Source organism: Pleurodeles waltl, chromosome 3_1 (genome assembly GCF_031143425.1).
Source record: "Pleurodeles waltl isolate 20211129_DDA chromosome 3_1, aPleWal1.hap1.20221129, whole genome shotgun sequence".
NCBI classification, from domain to species: Eukaryota; Metazoa; Chordata; class Amphibia; order Caudata; family Salamandridae; genus Pleurodeles; species Pleurodeles waltl.
The window spans coordinates 1,974,619,647-1,974,630,346 of NC_090440.1; positions in this window are offsets into that span (position 1 = coordinate 1,974,619,647).

Below are 10,700 nucleotides of genomic sequence, written 5' to 3' on the forward strand. Positions count from 1 at the left end.
GCCTCCCCATCAGGACACACCAGCACAGCACCCATCCAGCGTGCCCATCCCTCTGTCCCCAGGACACGTCATCCAGCAGTGTGTCTATCACTACAGGGAACCCAGGCAAACCCACCAACCCAAGAAAATCAGGGACCTGGGGCCAGTGGCAGTGGGCACACGGTTCAGGGGACAGAGGCACAGGATAACAGGGAAACTGGGAGGACTGCTGTGCTACAGGTGGAGGACAGGCCCAGGGAACTGACACTCCACGAGGCACTTTCCAACATCATGGGAGCTTACCATCATTCCCAGGAGACGATGGCAATGGTACTGGCCATGTTTCAGGAGACCCAGCGGCTGCAGGAGGAACACTACCTTGGGATCAGGGAGGACTTGGAGTCCATTAACAACACCCTGGTCACCATTGCAGGGGTGCCTTGTCAATACCAGGAGGGACACAGTGGCACAACAAGGGGCCCCTGACACTATCCTGGATGATGAACAGCCCTCCACCTCCACCAGCACTAGTGGACAGGAGAACCACCCCGCAAACGGTCACTGAGATCCAGGAACAAGACAGAGAACATTGTCAAGCACCCCGCCAGGAAATGGGACCCCCCTGAGTGTCACCCTTCTGTCCCTCTATGTCACCCTGTCCATCCTTAAACTGCCAATGCTCCACTTCCTATGTCCTATTGGACAATGCACCTGTGAAACAAATAGACTGGACTCTGCAATGGACATTCCTCCACCATCCCCCAGCCCATTTTACAACCCCCTCCACTTATTTGCACAGGAATAAACACACTTCAATCACAAAACAATGTGGAGTCAGTCTGTGCTTTCACAAATGTGTAATTGCAATAACTATGAAATATAGCAATGCCAATTTACTTGTTCACATACCAATGTAACACAGCTGTAGGCCAGCAGTAAACATAGCAGAGGGCACAAAGTGGGACCCAGATCTGTGAAATGGAAAGTCAAAGTGACAAGTCAGGGTCCATACACTAAATGAAAATGACAGACTTATGCTAGTTCCAACACTAGTATGAGATGTGGGAAGCAGTGACATCTTCTTACCTGTGTCTCACTGGAAGTATTGCATGATGATGTTGTTTCGGTTGCAGATAACCTCTTCTTCTGCCTCCTCTTCTTCACTGTCCACAGGCTCCACAACTGCCACAAGACCACCATCTGGCCCATCCTCCTGCAGAAAAGGCACCTGGCGTTGCAAAGCCAGGTTGTGCAGCATACAGCAGGCCACGATTTTCTGGCACACCTTCTTCGGTGAGTAGTATAGGGATACACCTGTCAGATGGAGGCACCGGAATCTGGCCTTCAGGAGGCCGAAGGTGCGTTTGATCACCCACCTAGTTCACCCATGTGCCTCATTGTAGCATTCCTCTGCCCTTGTCTTGGGATTCCTCACTGGGGTCAGTAGCCATGACTTGTTGGGGTAACCAGAGTCACCTACAAATGTTGAGGGACACCTTTTAGACATACACTAACCCTTAGGGACAGCCCCATACCCAGTCAGCAAATGAAACTGTGTGGGGACTTTAGGCTCACCTATTAGCCACACACGGTGCCTCTGGAGTTGCACCATCACATAAGGGATACTGCTATTCCTCAAAATGTAAGCATCATGCACTGAGCCAGGATATTTGCCATTCACATGGGAGATGTACTGGTTTGCCAAACACACCATCTGCACATTCATAGAATGGTAGCTCTTCCGGTTTCTGTCCACCTGTTCATTCCTGCAGGGGGGGTACAAATGCCACATGTGTACCATCAATGGCACCAATGATGTTGGGGGTATGTCCCAGGGCATAAATGCATAAAAGTCATCTTTCACTGTGGGCAAATCCTCCACCTGAGGAAACACAATGTAACTGCACATGTGTTTCAGCAGGGCTGACAACACTCTGGACAACACGTTAGAGAACATTGGCTGGGACATCCCTGATGCCATGGCCACTGTTGTTTGAAAAGACCCACTGGCCAGGAAATGAGTACAGACAGGACCTGCACTAGAGGGGGGATTCCTGTGGGATGGCGGATAGCTGACATCAGGTCCGGCTCCAACTGGGCACACAGTTCCTGGATTGTTCCACGATCAAGTCTGTATGTGACTAGGATGTGTCTCTCTTCCATTGTTAAGACAAACAAAGGTACACTGTTCCACACGGTTAAAATGGCTTAGGAAACCTGAAGTATCAGGAGCAAGAGCCCTCAAGCATCACAATGGATGACTAGCATCATCATCGGGAAATGCTCCTCGCCAGGCCGGCGCTGCAACGCCTGACAGGCTCCCCACAGGGGGCACCAAGCCGTACTGTACAGTACAAGCTACTCTACGGGCCTCCAGACAAACAGGTAAGTACACAGGGAGCATGTTGTATGGGCTATGCCTGTGTGGAGAGGGTTAGATGTAAGAAGGAAGGGGGCAGAGTGCTGCGTGCATGAAAGATGGTGAATGCATGTGCCACATGGCAAGGGTAGTAATGGGGCCAATCAGTTTGACAGTGCAGTTCGTAATAACTTCTCTTTTTCCCCTGTACATTTCATGTAGGTCAGCGCCCACCAGAAGAAAGATATTTGGCGTGCCATCGCCAAGGACTTCCGGACCCTGGGGGTCTACCACAGACGGAGCACTCCGACTCCAACTCCAACTCCTCCGAAGTGAAGGCAGGGGCCCTTTCCCCAGACACATGAGCCATCGTCGCTTCCATACACAGGTCACAGCAGCACTTGCAGTGTAGGTCCTCTCCTGTCGAAGATCAGGTATAGAGTGATTGAACAGAGAGAAAATGGCGGTCACGTCCGCGGCGGTGCGTACCGTCACCGCCAGCGTACATCGCCATTGGCTCCTGGGACCCATAGGGTCCAATGTTAACCAATGCAGCATTGCGCCGCGGTCTTTGACCGCCTACCGCGACGGTGTACAAAGCCAGCGCAGTTACCTCACATCCCATTGTCCCACTTTAGAGGTCAGGCAGCCGCCATTTCAGGGGCCCACATGGCTTAATTTTCAACTGTGTCACACAGGCCTAGGCCTAGGCTCAACACACATACAGGCCACCTTTTGTGTATGAATGGTGTTCTGTGTAAACTGTGGGTACGTACCTCTGAGTTGTTTGACTCTGTGCTCGCTGTTGTCCTTCATAGGCACCGTCCGCTGGGACATGTAAGGAGATGGCGGCATCCTCCGGTGTACCGACCGTTGGTGGACCTGTCGACAATGGAGGAGCGACATTTGATTATCACATACAGGCTTGACCGTGCCACAATCCAGGAACTGTGTACCCAGTTGGAGCCAGACCTGATGTCAGCAATCCACCATCCCACAGAATCCCCCCTCAAGTGCAGATGCTGTCAGTGCTCCATTTCCTTGCAAGTGGCTCATTTCAAACAACTGTGGCCATGGCATCGGGGATGTCCCAGCCTAAGTTTTCCAACGTATTGTCCAGAGTGTTGTCTGCCCTTCTGAAACACATGCGGAGCTACATCGTTTTCCCTCCGGTGGAGGATTGCCTACAGTGAAAGGTGACTTCTATGCCCTGGGACATATCCCCAACATCAGAGGTGCCATTGATGGGATACATGTGGCTTAGGTCCCCCTCCCCACAGGAGTGAACAGGTGTACAGAAACCGGAAGAGTTATCATTCCATGAATGTACAGATGGTATATTTGGCTGACCAGTACATCTCCCATGTGAATGCCATGTTCCCTGGCTCAGTGCATGACGCCTACATCCTGCGGAATAGCAGCATCCCTTATGTGATGGGGCAACTCCAGAGGCACCGTGTGTGGCTATTAGGTGAGCACCTGGAAGCAAGTCATTGGGAATGGTTGTCTGGGTCTGGGGATATCCCTACAGGTTAGTGTGTGTCTGACAGTTGTCCCTCACCATTTGCAGGTGACTCTGGTTACCCCAACCTGTCATGGCTACTGACCCCAGTGAGGAATCCCAGGACAAGGGCAGAGGAACGCAACAATGAGGCCCATGGGCGAACTAGGAGGGTGATCGAGCGGACCTTCGGCCTCCTGAAGGCCAGGTTCAGGTGCCTCCATATGACAGGTGGATCCCTATTCTACTCACCAAAGAAGGTGTGCCAGATCATCGTGGCCTGCTGTATGCTTCACAACTTGGCTTTGCGACGACAGGTGACTTTTCTGCAGGAGGATGGTCCAGATGGCGGTGTTGTGGCAGCTGTGGAGCCTGTGGACACTGAAGACGAGGAAGCAGAGGAAGAAGACATGCACAACAGGGACTCAGTGATCCTGCAATATTTCCAGTGAGACACAGGTAAGAATACAAACCTGCCTACTACATGTATTTTAACACTACTACCTCTCTACTGTCTGTCATTTTCACCCAGTGTATGGTCACTGAGTTGTCACTTTCCCTTACGATTTCACAGATGTGGGTCCCACTGTGTGACATCTGCTTAGATTCCTCATGGACTAGAGCTGTGTGATATAGGTATGTTGACATTACTATTTAAAAAGCATTTTGTCACAGTAATTGCAAATACACTATTTCGAAATTACAGACAGACTCCAGATCGTTTTGTGCTTTAGGTGTGTTTATTTAAGTGCTCAATATTGGAGGGGGTAGGGAAATGGTGAGGGGTGATGGCGGAGGAATGTCCATGGCAGAGTCCAGTCTATTAGTCTCACAGGTTCATTGCCCATATGGGCATAGGAAGTGGAGCTGGGGCAGTTAAAGTATGGACAGGGTGACAAAGTGGGACTGTAGGATGACAATCAGGGTGGTGTCATTTCTTGTCGGGGTCTTGGCATCGTGCTCTGTCTTTATCCTGGATCTCAGGGACCATTTGCGGGGTGGTTCTCCCTCTGCAGGGGGTGGGGTGCTGGTTTGGTGGTCCTGTGGCGGGCGTCCTGTCCACTAGCGCCGGCGGAGGTGGTGGGCAGTTCATCCTCCATGCTAGTGTCAGGGGCCCCTTGTAGTGCCAGTGTCCCTCCTGGTGTTCACAAGTTCCTTCAGCACCCCTACGATGGTGCCAAGGGTGGAGCTGATGGTTCTGAGTTCCTCCCTGAAGCCCATATACTGTTCCTCCTGCAGGCGCTGGGTGTCCTGAAACTTGGCCACTACCGTTACCATCGTCTCCTGGGAGTGGTGGTAGGCTCCCATGATGGAGGAGAGGGCCTCGTGGAGAGTGGGTTCCCTTGGCCTGTCTGCCCCCTGTCGCACAGCAGCCCTCCCAGTTCACCTGTGTTCCTGGGCCTCCGTCCCCTGGACCGTGTGCCCACTACCACTGCCCCCAGGACCCTGTTGTTGTTGGGGTGGTGGGTTATCCTGGGTTCCCTGTAGTGGTGTACACACAGCTGATTGACGTTTCCTGGGGACGGAGGTATGGGCCCGCTGGGTGGGTGCTATGCTGGTGTTTCCAGAAGGTGGAAGGTCTGTAGTGGCCTGTGCCTGTGTGATGGGAACCGACTGTCCCGAGGTCCCCGATGGGCCGGGCTAATCATCTAGATCCTATTGGACAGAGGTGCTGTCATCACTGTGGACCTCTTCTGTTGATGGTGTGGACATGTGTGGACCCTACTGTCCGGTGACGTTAGGTAGGGGTTCTGCAGGGGTATAAAAGGATGGTTATTACATCTGTGTGTGTCATGGTGTGCAATGGGTGGGTGACCGTGTATCCCAGTGCTTGCATTCCTGTGTGTGACCTTGTGTGATGATGGTTTAGGGGGTTGTACGGGTATGTGCAGTGGGCATGCTTTAGTGATGGGTGTCCATGCTTTGTTGTTGCATGCAGGGCTTGGTGTTGGGATGGGTGTTTTGTGATGTTGGGACATATGTGAGGAGTTGGGGTACTGGGGTGAGGGTGGGGGTATGTGATAGCATGCAGGTAGGGTGGGGGGTGTAATAATTGAGATTTGACTTACCAGAGTCCATTCCTCCACCTACTCCTGCAAGGCCGTCAGGATGCAGAATCGCCAAGACCTGCTCCTCCCATGTTGTTAGTTGTGGGGGAGGAGGTGGGGGTCCACCACCAGTCCGCTGAACCGCCAGGTGGTGTCTTGAGACCACTGAACGCGCCTTCCCCCGTAGGTCGTTCCACCTCTTCCTGATGTCCTCCCGATTTCTTGGGTGCTGTCCCACTGCTTTGAGCCTGTCCACTATTTTTCGCCATAGCTCCATCTTCCTTGCAATGGAGGTGTGCTGCACCTGTGATCTGAATAGCTGTGGCTCTACCCGGACGATTTCCTCCACCATGACTCTGAGCTCCTCCTCCGAGAACCTGGGGTGTCTTTGCCTTGCCCTGGGGTGGTGTAGGTGATGTGTGGGGTGGAGTGTGTGGTGATAAGTGTGCTGATATGTAGTGGTGTGTTGTGTGAGGTGCGTGGAAGTTGTGTGGGTGATGGTGTTGTGTGCCTGTGGATGCTAGTTTGTTGATGGTGGTGTCTCTCTCTGGCCTTCTCTCGGTGATTCTGGTCGTGGGGGTTTGTGGGTGATATGGGTGTGTGTTTTATATTGTAATGGGTGTGTGGGAGTGGTGTGTGTATCTGTATCAGGTGTGTGTATTTGGAATTGTCCAATGTGGTGGTGTTTTGTATATGTGTGTGTATTTTGAGGGCGGCGGTGTGTACCACCAATGGAATACCGCGGTTGAAAGACCGCCGCGTGGATTTGTGTGTCATGATAGTGTGGGCTTATTTCTGTTGGCGTGACGGTGGAGGTTTTGTTTTCGCCAGTTTATCACTGACCTTTGGTGTGGCGGACTTGTGTGGGTGTCTGAATTTTGGCGGATTCCGAAATGTGGGTCATAATAGCTGTGGCAGATTTCCGCGGCCGCGGCGGTGTGTTGGCGGTCTTCTGCACGGCGGTAAGCGGCTTTTACCGCCAACGTTGTAATGAACGCCATAGTCAGCAACATACTGACCACCTGCAGACAAATCTGCACAAATTTCAGCCATTCTTTTAAAGCCCGGAAGCAGTTGCGGATTATTCAGCATAGTAACTGAGAACCAGTTAAAGCCCAGATACCGAAGGTGCCAACACATTGTAACACAACCTATTTTATGTTTTGATATCTGTTTGAGTAGCACAGACAGATCAATGACTATCATTCTAAGAGGTGATGCAATTGGGAAAGCTATGAGCATGGATGCAGATGAATGGGGCCTAGTCAAATGTCTGACAGAGGTGCTGATCCCTTTGAGGTTCTCACGTGGGAAGTTAGCAAGGAGGACAGTACCATGGGCCAAGCTATCCCGTTGTTGTATCTGCTACATGAGGAGCTAAAGAAGGTGTCCGAAAGGTTCACACTCAAAGGTGTTATGAAAACCAGAAATGTATGCTTTAGTTGAGAGCTTAATCCTTCACTTGGCTTGTAATTCAATGCTGCAAAATGACATTATCTCATCCAAAGCGTACATCTGTGCCACCCTACTTGATCCACGCTACAAACAATTATTCCTACTTTCATTCCTTTTTCTGAAGGGGATATTTCAAAATACAAGAGGTGAATTGTTGAGCAAGCCGGAGAACTGGAAGAAGAATGGCCTCTTCAAAAGCCAGTCTGGGTTCGGGTCTCCAATGTCCCTGAAATCCCTGGTAGCAGTCCATGGTATGGTAAGGTTTCTCCACTAGGCCAAGCAGGCCCCACCAGCAAAAGAACTGCTGTACCAGGATCCCCTCATGCCTTTATTGTCGGGCATATGACACTCTCTGTAGTCGTGTCTGTGTACAGCCTCTGGTCCTGCTTCTTGCGGCTCACCAGCACCATGGGTTGCCAGGATCTTGGTGTCTGCTGCACTATAGCCATCATGGTCCCAGCACTAGCCACCATTTTGAAAGGGGGCCATGGTGCTCTGGATCTTTTGGGTCTGCCATGTGGTCCGGTGGCTCTCCGTGACGCCATCTTTGTATCACCGAGGCCTATCACAGCACCCAAACACACAGGGGAGAGAGAGGGAGCAATGTCAGGCAAGGATGGCTGTGGATGTAAGTGAGGCCTCGGGAGCAGTTCTAACTCACGGTATCCATGGTCATGCTCCAAATTGTCTCTTCAGACTCAGGGATTTTTACAGCATGTACAAAACACACAACAAACTGCAAATATTGTACCCATACTTGGGAAAAAGAGCATGTCCTTCCTGGTGGTATTTGCATAGTCTCGTATATGCACACACACAAAGGTTTTTGACAATTTTACTGCACAGTTAGCATAAATACATGTCCTATTACTCACCCTTCAGATGGCTTATGCATCATTTTATACACTTATTATGACAGACTCAGCATTCTGAGAACAGTGTTACAATGTGAATTCACTGCATTGGCATCAAAATGAATTCAGGGGTCATAAGGGTAAATCCATAAAAAATGAACAACTTTGAGAGAAGGTAGTTATTCTACAAGATAAGCATCCTACGGTCTAGGTACAATAAACTATGTCCAATAAATATGAAGGATTCACCCTAAATGTAACTGTGCAGCAGAGTTGGCTGTGAAGACAGCACTGTAAACCTTTATGGTAGCTGATGTAGCTCAATCTCAAACTAAGATTGATGCAGACATTTAGTAGCAACACAAGTAACATTGAAAGGTAAAAAAGCAGCCTGATGGTTTCCTCACCAAGTACTATTTTGGTCAAGGACAATTCCAAATGAGTGAGCTAGATTAGATTTAGTCAGAGCATCTCTTTAAAGCATAACATCTGCTCATGCTGGCATCGGGACTACTGCACCAATGGTACAGCAGTGATACTGGTTGCCATGTTTACCAAAGATTATAAATAAAGATGTTCAGCAATTTAACATTTGAAATTAATAAAGCATTCCATTGTTGTATAACCAGTGTCTATTTCCTTCACCATACACAAACAACCATTTGGTGGCTTTCCCCAACCATTTCAGTCCATTACAGAGTGTGAATCAATATAAGTATATACTGGTTGCAGTTGCTTCCTGCTTTAGATTCCTTTGGGTTTGGCCACAAAAAACACAGCCACTTCTCTAGCAGTCATAAAAGATTTGCAGTGCTAAGTGGCAATGGGAGCAGCTCATACATTTCATTCAGACAATGTTTCTGCTTTCACTGCTAAGGTGTTTATTGATGCTGTGCTGGATTTGGAAGTATGACTGCTATACTCGCCCCTATGCTTTCTGCAATCATTGTTGTAGAGCGCACTAACAGTATGCTGATACAAGCACTGCTAAGGTATTAGATAGAGGATTGTCATAGAATCAGTCTGTATAGGCTACAGAGTGCACTAAATAACTAGCTGAAAGGAGTATTAGGTGGCCGTGACCCATATAAATTACTCTTTGGAGAACTGATCTATGTGCCTGACCTTGATATTCCTGGAAGGGGTGAGCAGAGTAAAAAGAAAATGAACCTAGCCATCTTTCTTGACTGGATTTATTATAGAATAATATAATGAAGCAATGAGAACACAACTGTGCAATGTAGAGAATTCTGTCTCTGCCACAGCCAAAAATAAAGCTGATGAAGGTGCTAATGGGTATCTCCCCATAGTGGGAAAAAACCTAGTTCATGCAAAGCAAGTCTTTGGACTATCGGAGAGATTGCCTTTTTCTAGCTGCTGAAGTTGAAGGCACACACACAGTAATCTTGTTGATGCTTCCTGGTGCAAAGAAAACAGGAAAATAATGACTGACCACACTAAAAAGCACCATGTAGAGAATCCTGTTTAGCAGACCTTCTTTGATACCAAGGGGCCTCTGGATTAGACCAAAATGTACTCTCTCTACTGTGGAGCAACCACCCCAAGAAAAGAGTCCTCTGAGAGTCCTTCCAAAGGTCCATTAGTGAACTGAAGAATGGGTCTGAAAGTCCAATTTTCATACACTGGTGCCCTTCTCCTGGAAGGTAGGATACATTTCTGGAAAGGTTCTTGGAATTTCTCCAGTGCCTTGGCTCTGAGCTAGCTGCAGTGGCAATGCAGGGTTGTTAAGCCTTTTGTGATCAGACAGGATACAGCCTATTCAGATGCAAGTGGGGCTGTGCTCAGCTCTACCCTCCATCCTGCCAGTTGATGGCCCACTGAGACACACCTAATGCTACTGTTTGTGACTGTCTGGGAGGAATTCACAAAGTCTAACGGTCAACTACACCCATACATGTGACCCAAAACAGGCTGTACGTACAAAGGGGTAAGGGCAGAAAAATGCTCACTTTCTACAAAACGATAATGAAAAATCCAACTATACGATTAAAGAGGGTTTATCATTACAATTTCATAGGTACCAAACATGATACATCTACATCTTCTCATTTAGGAATTGCAGCTTATTAAATGTAATAAGGAATCCCCAATGTTATCCTATGGGAGGGGTAGGCCTCGCAGTAGTGAAAAACAAATTTGTGAGCTTTTCAGTATCAGGACACAGATCCCTGCCCTATGGGCTAGCTAGGGCCAACCTCAGGGGTGACATATATGAAATAAAAGGAGAGTTTAGGGTTTGGCAAGAGGCTTTAAATGCCAAGTCAACATGGCAGTGTGACACTGCATGCAGACTACAATGACAGGCTGCTTAGGGAGGGTGCCACAAAACGTACTGCAGGCAAACTGGGAGCATTTAATTTACAGGCCTTGGGTGTAAGGTATCCTACTCTATAAGAGACTTACAAGTAAATTAAATATGCCAATTAAACCATGTTTAAGGGAGTGAGCACAAGTGCTTAACAACTGGTGCACAGAGTCCTAAG